The sequence below is a fragment of the Vulpes vulpes genome, unplaced genomic scaffold (genome assembly GCF_048418805.1).
Source record: "Vulpes vulpes isolate BD-2025 unplaced genomic scaffold, VulVul3 Bu000000692, whole genome shotgun sequence".
Taxonomy (NCBI): domain Eukaryota; kingdom Metazoa; phylum Chordata; class Mammalia; order Carnivora; family Canidae; genus Vulpes; species Vulpes vulpes.
In genome coordinates this window covers 345,529-358,140 of record NW_027325675.1, presented here as the reverse complement: position 1 = coordinate 358,140, position 12,612 = coordinate 345,529, and the positions used below count along the sequence as shown (strand labels likewise).

The 12,612-nt window shown below is 43.0% G+C and overlaps 1 long non-coding RNA gene across 1 annotated transcript in view; it reads right to left on the bottom strand.

Annotated features, from left to right (window-relative positions):
- The window catches only part of LOC140596523 (uncharacterized), a 182,202-nt gene extending 174,872 nt beyond the window's left edge, over window positions 1-7,330 (bottom strand). The window contains exon 1 of the long non-coding RNA XR_011998464.1: window positions 7,193-7,330. This is a non-coding gene — a long non-coding RNA (uncharacterized lncRNA). The remainder of the gene's footprint in view (window positions 1-7,192) is intronic.
- Window positions 7,331-12,612: the final 5,282 nt, after the last annotated feature.

Here is a 12,612-nt window from a genome sequence, read left to right as displayed (position 1 = left end):
CACACCATAAATTTGAGTTTGGATGTTTAAGTAAACCTTAAGGGAGTCACTTGCATTTTGAAAGGCAAACACTTTTAACAAAGAAGCCAAAAATATTTCTCTATAAGAACAAATTAATTGTTTTTTATAAATCATACTGAATCAATATAACAGCTATACACTTAACTGTTGGCAGCACATCCTTGTCAGGAAAGGTGCTTTCTTGCTCTATTCCCAAAGATGACTTTAGATAAACAATGAGTGCGCCGTTACTGTAAATAAGCCATCATCAAAAACATAAAATTGTTAGGGGATCAATTTGACCAATAAGAACTGTTGCTTTCTTAATGTGAAGTGATTTGCACTACTTGATCATACTTAGCTCTAAGATTTTTTTATTTCTCAAAGCAAACGATTCCTTATTTTTATATTCTAATCTCTAATGACCTCTGCATCTATCCCCCAGAATAACTGTTTATGGCTAAATTGGAGCTTCCTGTTCAGCATTCAAGTGGCTGAAAGATAATTTAAAGATTCAAGTAAAAACTATTTGCTGACTTAGAGTTATATCAAATGTTGAATAATGACTGTCTTAATATTTACTTCAAAGTCCTCTAAAATAGAATGTAAATAATTAGTAGCCAGCCCTCTCTAAGGCAGATCCCTTTACAACTTCAGCCCTGTGTCTATTCGTGTAGTGGAAGGGTCTCATTACTTAGTTTCATAAGCACAAAAGAAGATTCAGAATAGATGCTCAGCTCTATCACAAATTCAGAAATTGTATATCTTGCTTGTGTGTTTTTAAGGGGAAACGCTAATCATTGTTAAAGCCTAAGAAAATTTATTCAAAAATATACTTTTTAACCCTCATAAAAAGGGTAAGAGAAAATAACTGAGTGCAAAGAAAACAAACTCTTGCCTTTTCCTCACATTGAAGAAACCCCCCCTGTAAGTAGGATCAGCCCTAATCCAGAGGCAGCCCATCCAGGTGCCTTCCTGAAGTTTTAGCAACAAAAAGCATTCTGTTTGTGATAAGAAAACCATTTCCCCCCACACCCTGATTGGAATGTCCCTGAATAGGTTCATGTTGACCTTCTGAGAAATCAACCTGGATGCTATGCGACTCCCACGGTTCTTTTGTCTTTAAGCGGTTTTTTTTCCTTTTACCTTTAAAAGATACCTGTAATTGCTAATCGGGGCTCTCCTCCTCGGAGGCGGAGAGCCCGTTTGCGCAAACGTTCAATAAACCCTCTTGCTAATTGCATCTGCCTGTCTGGGGTCTGAGTCTCTGGGGCATCCACCGGGACACGTTGGCACCCGTGAGCCAGGGTCCAACAACTTAAAGTTTAAGTGGTGACATATTATGAAGAGATGCAGCTACTTAATTCCATTAGGACATACCTATTCATGCCAACACTATTTATTATGTATCTACTAAATTGAGAATAAGAAGATTGCACAGATGACAAAGGCTCAGGGCTTGCCCTCAGGAAGCTTAAGTTTAGTAGTCATTGGGCACTAGAGCTGTTCTAGGAGGACCAAAAAACCAATACCTGCCAATTCCACAAAGAACTCTAACTTCAGCTTTTGAGTTTGGCTTCCTCAGTTTGTGATTTCTCACCACTTCCTCAGCCTACTCAGCCAGCTGTTACACATTGGGTGGTTTTGCCAAGGTTGTTCAACGAGCCTATTAAAATGAGGACGCCTTCTCAATAAATTCGTGAAATGCACATCAGTGTTATCAAATAAAACATCAATAGGATAGGTCTATTTATATTATGAATGTACCCCAAATCCTTCATAATAAATAAACCTTACTTGTCTCAATCATCTGATACCCCATAGATTTCTCATTTTAAAAAGAAAATTAATATTATTTGATATTGATTTTATGTCACTTTAAAATGCATGACTCACATTTCTTCCAGCATTTTTGTATTTCCATTTGCTCCTTAAGTAATCCAAGTAATTTTTTTCATTAAAAAAAATGGCATCTCACTATTTCAATGTGGGGCAAATAGTTCTCAAGTATCTGATCTTCCAGGGGAGAAAGCAGAAAGAGGCCTCTCAATCAATGCTTACTTTGGTCATGTTATGCTCCCACAGTTCTAATAGTTGTAGAAATGGTGAAGACAATGAAGTAAGTTTCCATATCTTGATAGAAAATCTGCCCAGAGACTCCCCATATTTGCAGGGAGATTTTCCTAATTACTAAGTGTTTGGGGTTTGACCATTTAAATCATAGTCTTTGGCTCTTATGTACAGATTCTACTCTTTAAAGTTTCAGTTGTTAATCAAGAAAGGGAGGAATATGGTTCTTGCATTCAACATAAGAAATGAGCTCAACAAGACTAGGCTATTACAAATAGAAGGAAATGAATGGGAGAGAGAGGCTTTTGAGAAGCATTAAGTTATCAGTATTTTATTAAGTGTATGTAGGTGTATTTTGTACTTAATAATACACTTTCTAAAAATGTAAGGGGAAGTTTATGTTCAGTGTATTCACTGAGGCAAGTACTATGCATGTCCAATTGACCTTCAATTTGAAAGTCTTTCTAAAATAACAGATCATTCATCAAAATATCTCATGGAAAATAAAACAAGACAAAACCAAACACTAAAATCCCAGTATTTGTGTTGAATGTGTTTTTCTGTAAGACTAACTCTAAAAAGGAAACAAAGTTCTCAACAAACTCTCTATGTATGTCTATTTTCTGGTTATATTTTGTCCTTTCTTCTTTGCCCTTCCTAGGACCGTTTTCTTGTGCTAAACAAGACAGTCTCCATCTTTGCCGTGCCCCCTCAGGCATGGAAAGGGGACACAGCTTCAGCCAGGGTTAGCAACTGAACTGGATCTGCTCTGTAACCAAGAGAGGTTTTAGTTCCAGGTGGCAAGCTTTTGCACGCCTCCTTCTAAAGAAATTCATTTCTCTAAACTGTTCTGTACCCTCATTCCAGATTTTTCCCCTGCCTACGATGGAGGAAAATAAGAAAGGATGCCCCATAAACTAACACAGAAGCAAATTTTGTTATCTAAGTAGTCTATACATTGCGAGTTGTGATTTGGTCAGAAACATATTTATTTCCTTCTAATGATTCATTTTCATTTCCTAAGAATCCACTGAAGACAAAATGGTAGATTTTTAGAATAGTACTATTTTTTTTAACTTATTTTATCATTGACTTGATTCTAACCACTGGCTCTTTAACTTTACATATTAACAAGCCAAAAGGTTGATTTTGCTTCCCAGAAAGAGTAAAATATTGGTGACAATGTAAAACACAGAGAAGATACGTTCAAATGAGTCTTCTTGTCTAAAATAAGGCATAGTGCAAGAAAGGGGATAATAATAGAGATGCTAAATTAATTGATCAGTATTACTTAAGTCACAGAATACCACCATAGTTCCGATAAAGCTAAAAATAAGAAGCTATAGGCTGCCTATAGCATTTGCCTAGTCATAACTACCAGCAGGCAGAACAGACTCCCTCTAGCCAAAATCAGTTAGTTGCTCACTAGTTCCGCCGCCACCCTTCTTTCTCTGCACAAGGAAAGGAAAGACCTGCTAAGTGTTTAATCTGTGTCCAGGAAATAAAGCTTTTCATTTTACAACCTAACCAAGTCCTAATAAAAGTGTAGGATGCTGGGAGAAACATAAACCTCAACCCTGAAGCAATGTTTTTGGCCAAGAGTAAAACAAGGAAGGCCTGAGCAATTTGTTTGAGCAGGAACTGACAATATCAACAAAGTGCGATGTGTCTGTGGAGCAGTGTTTGATCAATGTGAGGCAGCCATAAACATGAGACGACAATCCAATGGTGCTTTGCACCCCCTACCCCTCTAATTTTTTTTTTCCTTTTAAATCCTCTTCTGTCCTTTGGTGTCTTAACATGGCCTGATCTAAGATGCTCATAAGTACACAGACCCTGTTGGGCTGGTGCTTTCTCCCTGGTTGCTGTAGAGGACGCTTATTTATTTATATACTTGGACCTGATGCTGGTGCTGCTGTGGGTTGCAGTGGTGCATTTTCTCTGGCATGCCCACACCGCTTCCACCACCACCTCTAATCTGCTGTGAAAGCAGCACTTTTTAAATAATTGGCTTACGTACTTAATACAAGAGACCCATGTTCTTAATAAAAGAGAATGCAGCTGATGGAATCTCTCCGGGTAGAGAGAGAGAAAATCCTCCTCCAGGCTGAGAGAATGAGACACCAGCAGACATTTATTTTGCAGTGCAGTGAATCGACAATTCGTGGGAAATGTTGAAGGCAGAGGAGGCGACCCCCAAGTGCAGTCCTTTGCCCACATGCTCTATAATAAATAATCTCACACCAGCCCAGCAGTGTGTGCAATGACGTGCCGGGGCCAGCACGCACAGATTGGCAGGGAAAACACATCCAGGGGTGTCGAGTTTTCATCGCAATCACCGAATTAACTGATTTCCCCACCTCACACTCCCACTACCCGGCGTAGAGCGCACGCGCACACACACACACATGCAGAGTTGAGAAATGCAAGTTACTGAGAGGTGAAATAGGGCATCTAGGAACACGTGTCAGCATGGATTAGAGACCCAAGTGATGTGTCAGCCTCCCGGGGTACTTGTGAGAGGGTGGGAGTGCGAACGGTGGGAAATGGGACGAGGCAGCGTAAGCAGGGAGAAGGCTGCCGGCTTTCTCGGGGATGCTGGCACATGACATATCTGAAATTCACATTTAACATAAAACACAAAAAAAGATGGTAAGAAATACCTCTGCAAGGTCAGTTAGTTAATTCAGAAAAACTCTGTCCACTCTGTTTTCCTTCACATCATAAATATGCATAAATAAAATCCATCCCAGTCCATATCCTGCAGGATAGGAGGCAGGATGCATTCCAAGGACTTGCTGAAAGACGGTTCACTGACCTCATTTAAATCCTCCAAAGGCCAATTAGGTTTTGCACGCCTGCGGTCTACTTGTGTCTTACTTCCAGATTCCTTTTACCAAGGGACAAATACATTTGATCAACTTATCTTTCCCACTACTACAGAAATGACGACAGAGGGGTTAGAGGTGGGCAAAGATTTAGCAAGAAATCAAGAGTCACCTACCTTTGAAAATCCTATAGTCCATCGTTTCCCATCCATCCTTTCTGTATCTCACTCAGGCCACATCCCTATAGGACTCCTCTCTTCAAAGCAACAACTTTCCGCCCACCGGCCCCGGCCCCCCCAGCCCTGGCCTGCCGCCCCCGCCTCACCACCCCCCAAGTGCGCTCTCCCCACGCCCTCCTACTCCGCACATGGCCATTCACTTCATCACCAGCGTCGTCCTCCCCTTCCACAGGGCCCCCTCCTCCTCCTGCAAGAGGGAGGATCTGAGGAAAAGTGCACCCCGGTTCCCCAGCCGCTCTGCATCCAAACCCAGTGATTTGCATCATAACAGCGTTTTGTGCGGTTCCCCCCACCGCGGTCGCAGGGGTTCGTACATTTCACGTGAAAGGACAATATTAATGACGGAAAGAAGCGGCAGGAGCAGAGCCATAGAGAGGTCGGGAATCCGAGCGGAAATCCCTAGCAGTAAAGTAACTGCTTAGGTGCGTAGATTTCTTTGCTTAAAGAAAAAAAGAAAAAAAAGAAAAGAAAACCAGACAGGCTGATTAATTTTAAAAAACAGGCTTGTTGATACAGTAGCTTTGAGTCTTTTGCTTTTTCCCTTCCTCTTTCCCTTTTTTAGTTCTTGATTTATTCTTTCTCTCTTTAACCCCCTTTTCTTTTTCTTTCTTTCTTCCTTTCTGTCGCTCTCTCCTTTACATCCCAGACAGTCTCCTCTCCCTTCAGAGGTGCGTGACACGTCTCACGACACACCTGCCCCCGGGGATGTCACTGCAATGCACACGGCGCTGCCGCAGCTGCTGTTCTCGCAGTCTCGGTAGCTCGCTCCCAGGCTCTCACTCACTTTTCAAAGACACACGGATGTGATGGTGGGAAGCAGAGAAAAGAGGAAGGCGACCCGGAAAGGGGGAGGTGAGAGCGAGGACGAGGATGGAGACGGCCGGTCAGGAGCGTGATGTGGGAGGTGGCCGGTGGGGGTGGGTGTGAGGGTGTGATGTTCAGAGAAGGCGCCAGCTGCCAGCCGGAAGGCGGGGACGTATGGGGGTGCTGCTGGCGGGGACTGAGTGAGGGATGGAGGCAGCTCAGGTGGGTGAAGAGGCGGAAGGGGCCGCGCACGGGACTGCCTGCTGGGAGCGCAAGGCTGAGCCAGGGCCCAAGATCCGAGGGGCTGGAAGGGGCGGAGTGGAAATGCGGGGTGCAGTGGGGGTGATGGGGAAGGGCGTGAAGCTGATGCTCCCGCGGCGGGGAGGGGATGACCTGGTAGAGGAGCCCGCAGACGCTGTAGAAGCGGAGGACGGCGCTGCGTCTCCAGGTCACGGTCCCTTCTCTAAGGGGCTGGGAAGGAACGAGGGGGGCGAGAAGATGCTGGTGACGGGGGCCCACAGTGCAGGGTCCGCCGGCGTCCTCCTGACGCCCGCTGGACCCTTGGTCCCCGCTGCGGTGCTCGAACCCTCGGACCCGGACTGGAGGCAGCAGAAGCGGCAGCTGCGACGCACCCGCAGAATGGGGTTGCGGTGGGCGGAAGAGTGTCTCCTGCTGCTGCTGCTGGTGCAGCCGCGACAGCCCGTCAGGCAGGCACCGGGTCGGAGCTCGCCTTCCCCTCGGCTCGCACCGCAAGTCCCAGAGCCCGCCGGGGCTGCCCGAGCAGGTGGTGCAGGGACCCGGGGTGTTGGAGAAGGTGCAGGCGAGGGCTGCAGGGGTGGGCAGGTCACGGAAGGGAGGGGGGGCAGAGGGGGCGCAGGCAAGCAGCAGCTGCCGCTCGCGCTCGGGGTGTCTCGGGGTCCTGGCAGGGGAGACGGCGGCGGTGGACGCGGCGCTGGGGGCGGCGGCTCCCGGATGCTCGAGCTGCAGCAGCAGCAGAGGTACCGGCGGCGGCGGCGGCGGCTCTACCGAGCACCAGACCCAAGGGCAAGCTCCGCGCGGCGGAGACCCCGCCCCCACCCTGGCAGGGACAGACACCGCCCCCGGCCAATGGGAGCGCACCCGCCTCCCGGGCCTGGCCAATGAGAGGAGGCGGTGGGAGGAGACAAGCGCCGGGAGAAACCAACAGGCTTCTCGAGGACCCTTGGGGCAGGGAGGACCCGAACCCCGCCCACACCCCTCCCACGGTCTCACCTCCTTGGACACGTCTCGCCCCGACTTCACAGGGGAGACCCTCGCCCGCCTTGACCCCGCCTCGCCCTCAGCCACGGTTCAGCCAATCGCCACCGCGAGGGGGCGGGGTTAGCCACGTCCCCGGCAGGTTCTGGGATCCGTGGGGCCTGGGCCAGGTCCTGGGTGCGAGGTGCTTGTGCGCATGCGGACTCCGAGAGCAGATGGTGGCTGCACCTGCCCACGCACCAGCTGCAGCACATTCTCCAACGCTCTCAGCAGCAAAGGGAGAGAGGGCAGGGGGCGGGGGGAGGCTAAGTGTAGGGAGCGGCGCACCTGCCTGCCTGCAGCATCACTCACCAGAGTTCCTATTTTACCTTACGTTGCCAAGATGCCCTGTCCAGCAGTGAGGAACCGTATAATTTCCAATCTCTATCACTTTCAAGTGAGGATTAAAGATAGGCATGAGTTTTCTACACACTCCCTTTTCACATCTTTACAATCTTTGCTCCTACATGTTCCAGATAAGGAAGAGGGCTGCTGATCTCTACATAAGACTTTCCCTAAGCAGCTATGTCAGAGGTTTCCAAGACTATCACCAGATTCAGTGATTTGCTAGAATCCACAGGGCTCAGAAGTTCTTGTACACATAATTATGGCTTATTACAGCAAATGGACAAAAAGCAAAGTGATTTTTTTTTAAAACAAAATGACTAAAGGAAAATAGTACATGGGGCAAAGTCTGAAGGAAACCAGATGTAAGCTCCCGAAAGTTCTCCCTCAGTAGAGGACATGGTTAATTTCTCTAGCAACAAGATGAGGAAACCTGCTTGAAGTATTGTCTGCCAGTGAGGTCACCTGAGCCTACAACACCAAGGCTTTTATTGGTGGTCCACCACGTAGGTATATAGCCATTGCCTACAAGACCAGTTTCTGAGGCTCCAGAAACCCAGGAGAACAGGTGTTCACCATAAATCACAACGTTTGCACATATTCTCTAGAAAGACTGGTATAACACCTCAGGGACACAGGCATACAAAACATTTATATTGTTTAGAATCCAAATATTTTTTAACAACTTTGTTGAGCTATATCTCACATACCACACTATTCACCCATTTAAAATGTACAATTCATTGGTCTTTTCCTATTCAGAGATATGTACAACCACCTCCACGATTTTAGAACATTTTCATTACTGGAACTGTGATTTCCAGTTCTGCATATAGGAAGCTGAGAAGTCAACTCTCTGTCCTAACAACAAGTAAACAAGCTGAATAGACTTAAAAATCAACTCTTCTCAGATCTTTAAGAGGGGGAAGACACAGGAAAAATCACTGATCCCAAGATTGGATATATAGAAAGGTGAATGAATAACAGGAGGAAGTCATAGCTTACCTGGAGCAGACACTCACAAGCGGAAACACCTGTAGGAACCAGGCCTGAGATGAAAATTTGAACTGTACTTGTACTTGAAAACTTGAATTTCTGGAGTCTCAGAGCAAACAACTCTGGGGATTAAAAACTCCAAGGGGATCTAGTCATAGAAGAAACTCCCACAATACTGTTAGACTCACTTCTAGGAGCTCCATCAGATTCCCACAATAAATACCATAAAAAAATTCCCTGGTGCTTACAGCAGGGAAGGGGAAGAGAAACCATTTTGAAACATGCCAAAGCACTCCATTTTTCTCAATTTCTCTTCACTCCACACCTATCTATGTAGAAGTCTGAAAATTCAACAAAAATATTTCTGGAACTATTAAATGAGTAGCGAGGCTACAGAATGACAGGTTAATATACAAAGGTCAACTGATTTCCTACATGCCAGCAATGAACAAGTGGAATTTGAAATTAAAAACACAATGCCTAGCCAACACTTGTCTCCTATGTTGTTAATTTTAGCCATTCTGACAGGTGTGAAATGAGATCTTTTGTACTTTTGATTTGTAATTCCCTGATGATTGATGTTGAGCATGTTTTCATTGATGTTGAGTCTGTTAGCCATCTCTATGTCTTCTTTGGAAAAATGTCCATTCATGCCTTCTCCTCATTTCTTAACTGGATGATTCATTTTTTGGGTGTTGAGTTTGATAAGTTCTTTATAGATTTTGGATACTAACCCTTATCAGATATGTCATTAACAAATATCTTCTCCTATTCTACAAGGTTGCCTTTTAGTTTTGTTGATTGTTTCCTTCACTGTGCAAAAGCTTTTTACATTGATGAATCCCAATAGTCTATTTTTGTTTTTCTTTCCCTTCAGGAGACATATGTAATAAGAAGTTGCTACAGTTGGTGTCAAAAAGGTTGCTGCCTGTGTTCTCCTCTTGGATTTTGATGGTTTCAGATCTCATTTAGATCTTTAATCCATTTGAACGTAAGAAAGTGGTCCAGTTTCATTCTTCTGCATGTTGCTGTCCACTTTTCCCAGCACTATTTTTTTGTTAAAGTGACTTTTTTCCAGTGGATATTCTTTCCTGCTTTGTTGATCAGCTGACCATATAGTTGTCAGAATCCATTTCTGGGTTCTCTACTCTGTTCCACTGATTTTCGTCTGTTTTTGTGCCAGTACCACACTGTCTTAATCACTACAGCTCTGTAATACAGCTTGAAGTCCAGAATTGTGATGCCTGCAGCTTTGTTTTTCTTTTTTAAGATTGCTTTGGCTATTCGAGGTCTTTTATAGTTCCATACAAATTTTAGGATTGTGTGTTCTAGCACTGCGAAAAATCCTGGTGGTATTTTGATAGGAATTGTATTAAATATGTAGATTGCTTTCAGTAGTCTAGATATTTTAACAATATATGTTCTTTTGATCCATGAGCATGGAATGTTTTTCCATTTCTTTGTATCCTCTTTAGTTTCTTTCATCAGTATATTATAGTTTTCAGAATACAGGACTTTCACCTCTTTCGTTGAGTTTACTCCCAAATATCATATGGATTTGAGTGCAATTGTAAATGAATCAATTCTTTAATTCCTCTTTCTGCTGTTTTACTGTTGATGTATAGAAATGCAACAGATATCTGTATGTTGATTTTCTAACCTGTGACTGTACCGAACTTGTGTGCGAGTTCTAGCAACTTTTTGGTAGAGTCTTTTAGGTTTTCCGTATAGAATATGATGTCATCTGCAAATAGTGAAAGTTTGACTTCTCCCTTGCCAATTTGGATGTCTTTTATTTCTTTTTGCTGTCTGACTGTTGAGGGTAGGACTTCCACTGCTATGTTAAATAACAATGGGTGAGAGTGGACCACACTGTCTTGTTTTATTTTTTTTTTTTTTTGTCTTGTTTTTGACCATAGAGGAAAAGCTCTGTTTTCCCCATAGACAATGATATTAGCTGCAGGTTTTTCACATATGACCTTTGTGATGTTGATATAGATTCCCTCTATCCCTACTTTGCTGAGGGGTTTTATTATGCATGGATGTTGTATTTTAAGGGGAAACCTCTCACACTGTTGGTGGAAATGAAAACCGGTGTAGCCACTCTGAAAAATAGTACAGAATTTCCTGAAAAAGTTAAAAATAGAACTACCTTATGATCAAGGAATTGCACACTGTGTATTAACCCAAAGGATATAAAAATACTAATTCGAAGGGATACATTCACCCCAGTGTTTATAGCAACATTATCAACAATAGCCAAATTATGGAAAGAGCCCAAATGCCATCGACTGATGAACAGATAAGCAAATGTGTATATATAAATAAATGGGATATTACTCAGCCATAAAAAGAATGAAATCTTTCCATTTGCAACAACGTGGATGGAGCTATGGAGTATTATGCTAAGCAAAGTAAGTCAGTCAAGTAAGATAAATGCCTTATGATTGCACTCATATATGGAACTTAAGAAGCAGAACAGATGAACAGGGGGTAAAAGAGAGGCAAACCAGGAAACAGACTCTTAGCTACATAGAAGGAACTGATGATCACTATTCCCAGGTGAGCAGGGGATGCATTACATGGGGGATGGGTATTAAGGAGACCACTTTTGATGAGCATGGGGTATTGTATGTAAGTGATGAATCACTAGGTTCTGCACCTGAAACTAATATTGAATGGTTAACTGTAATTTACATAAAAAATTGGAAAAAAAGACCCACAATACCATTTACATTAACACTCTCAAAAATGAAATACTTAGGGCAGCCCAGGTGGTTCAACGGTTTAGCACCACCTTCGGCCCAGGGCCTGATCCTGGAGACCTGACATCGAATCCCACATCAGGCTCCCTGCATGGAGCCTGATTCTCCCTCTACCTGTGTCTCTGCCTCTCTCTCTCTCTTTCTCTGAATAAATAAACAAATAAATAAGTAAAAAAATGAAATACTTAGATGAACAAAAAAACAAACAAAAACTAAATAAATGGAGATATATTCTATTTTTATGGACAAGATAATTCAATATTATGAAAATGTAAAATAAATATATATATATATATAAAGGGGTGGATAGAGGGAGCTATCAATGTAATACCAATTAAAATCCCATCAGGTTATTTTATATGTATCAAAAATTAATTCTAAAATTTATATGGAGAGACAAAATATCTAGAATAGCCAACACACTATTGAGGGAGAACAACAGAGTTGGAGGGCAGATGCTACTTGGTTTTAAGACTTACTACTCAGCTATAGTAATCAAGGCAGTGTGGCATTGACAAAAGAACAGACAAATAGGGTAATGGGTCAAAACAGAGATCCCAGAAATAGATCTCCATAAATACAGTCAACTGATCTTTGACAAAGGAAAAAGGGTAATACAATAAAGATAGTCTCTGCAACAAATGATGCTAAAAAATTGGGCAATCATCTGCAAAAACATGGGCCTAGACACAAATCTTGTACCCTTTACAAAAAATAACTCACCTACATGTGAAAAAGAACACTATAAAACTCCATGAAGAGAGTATATGAGAAAACCTAGATTACCTTGGCTATCATAAGGTCTTTTTACCACACCACCAAAGGCAAGATCCATGAAAATAAAAAAAAAAAGATAAGCTGAATTTCATTAAATTTAAAAGCTTTTGCTCAATGAAAATCAATATCAAGAGAATTAGAAGACAAGCCACAGAATGGGTAATATTTTTTCCAAAAAATGCACCTAATAAAAAACCATTATCCAAAATATACAAAGAACTCTTTTTTATTTACAAGATTTATTTATTTATTTTAGAAAGAAAGAGAGTGAAAGAAGATGCATGGGAAGCATGAGTGGGGGTAGGAGCAAAGGAAGAGAATCCTCAAGAAGACTCCTTGCTGAGCTCAGACCCTGAGGTGGGGCTCAGTGTGGGGAAGGAACGCCAGGCTCCCATTCTACCTCACTACCTATGTGATTATGACTTGAGCCAAACGAAGAATTGGTCACTTAATCGACTGAGCATTCAGGGCCCCCTTAAATATGCAAAGAAGTCTTAAAACTCAATAATAGGA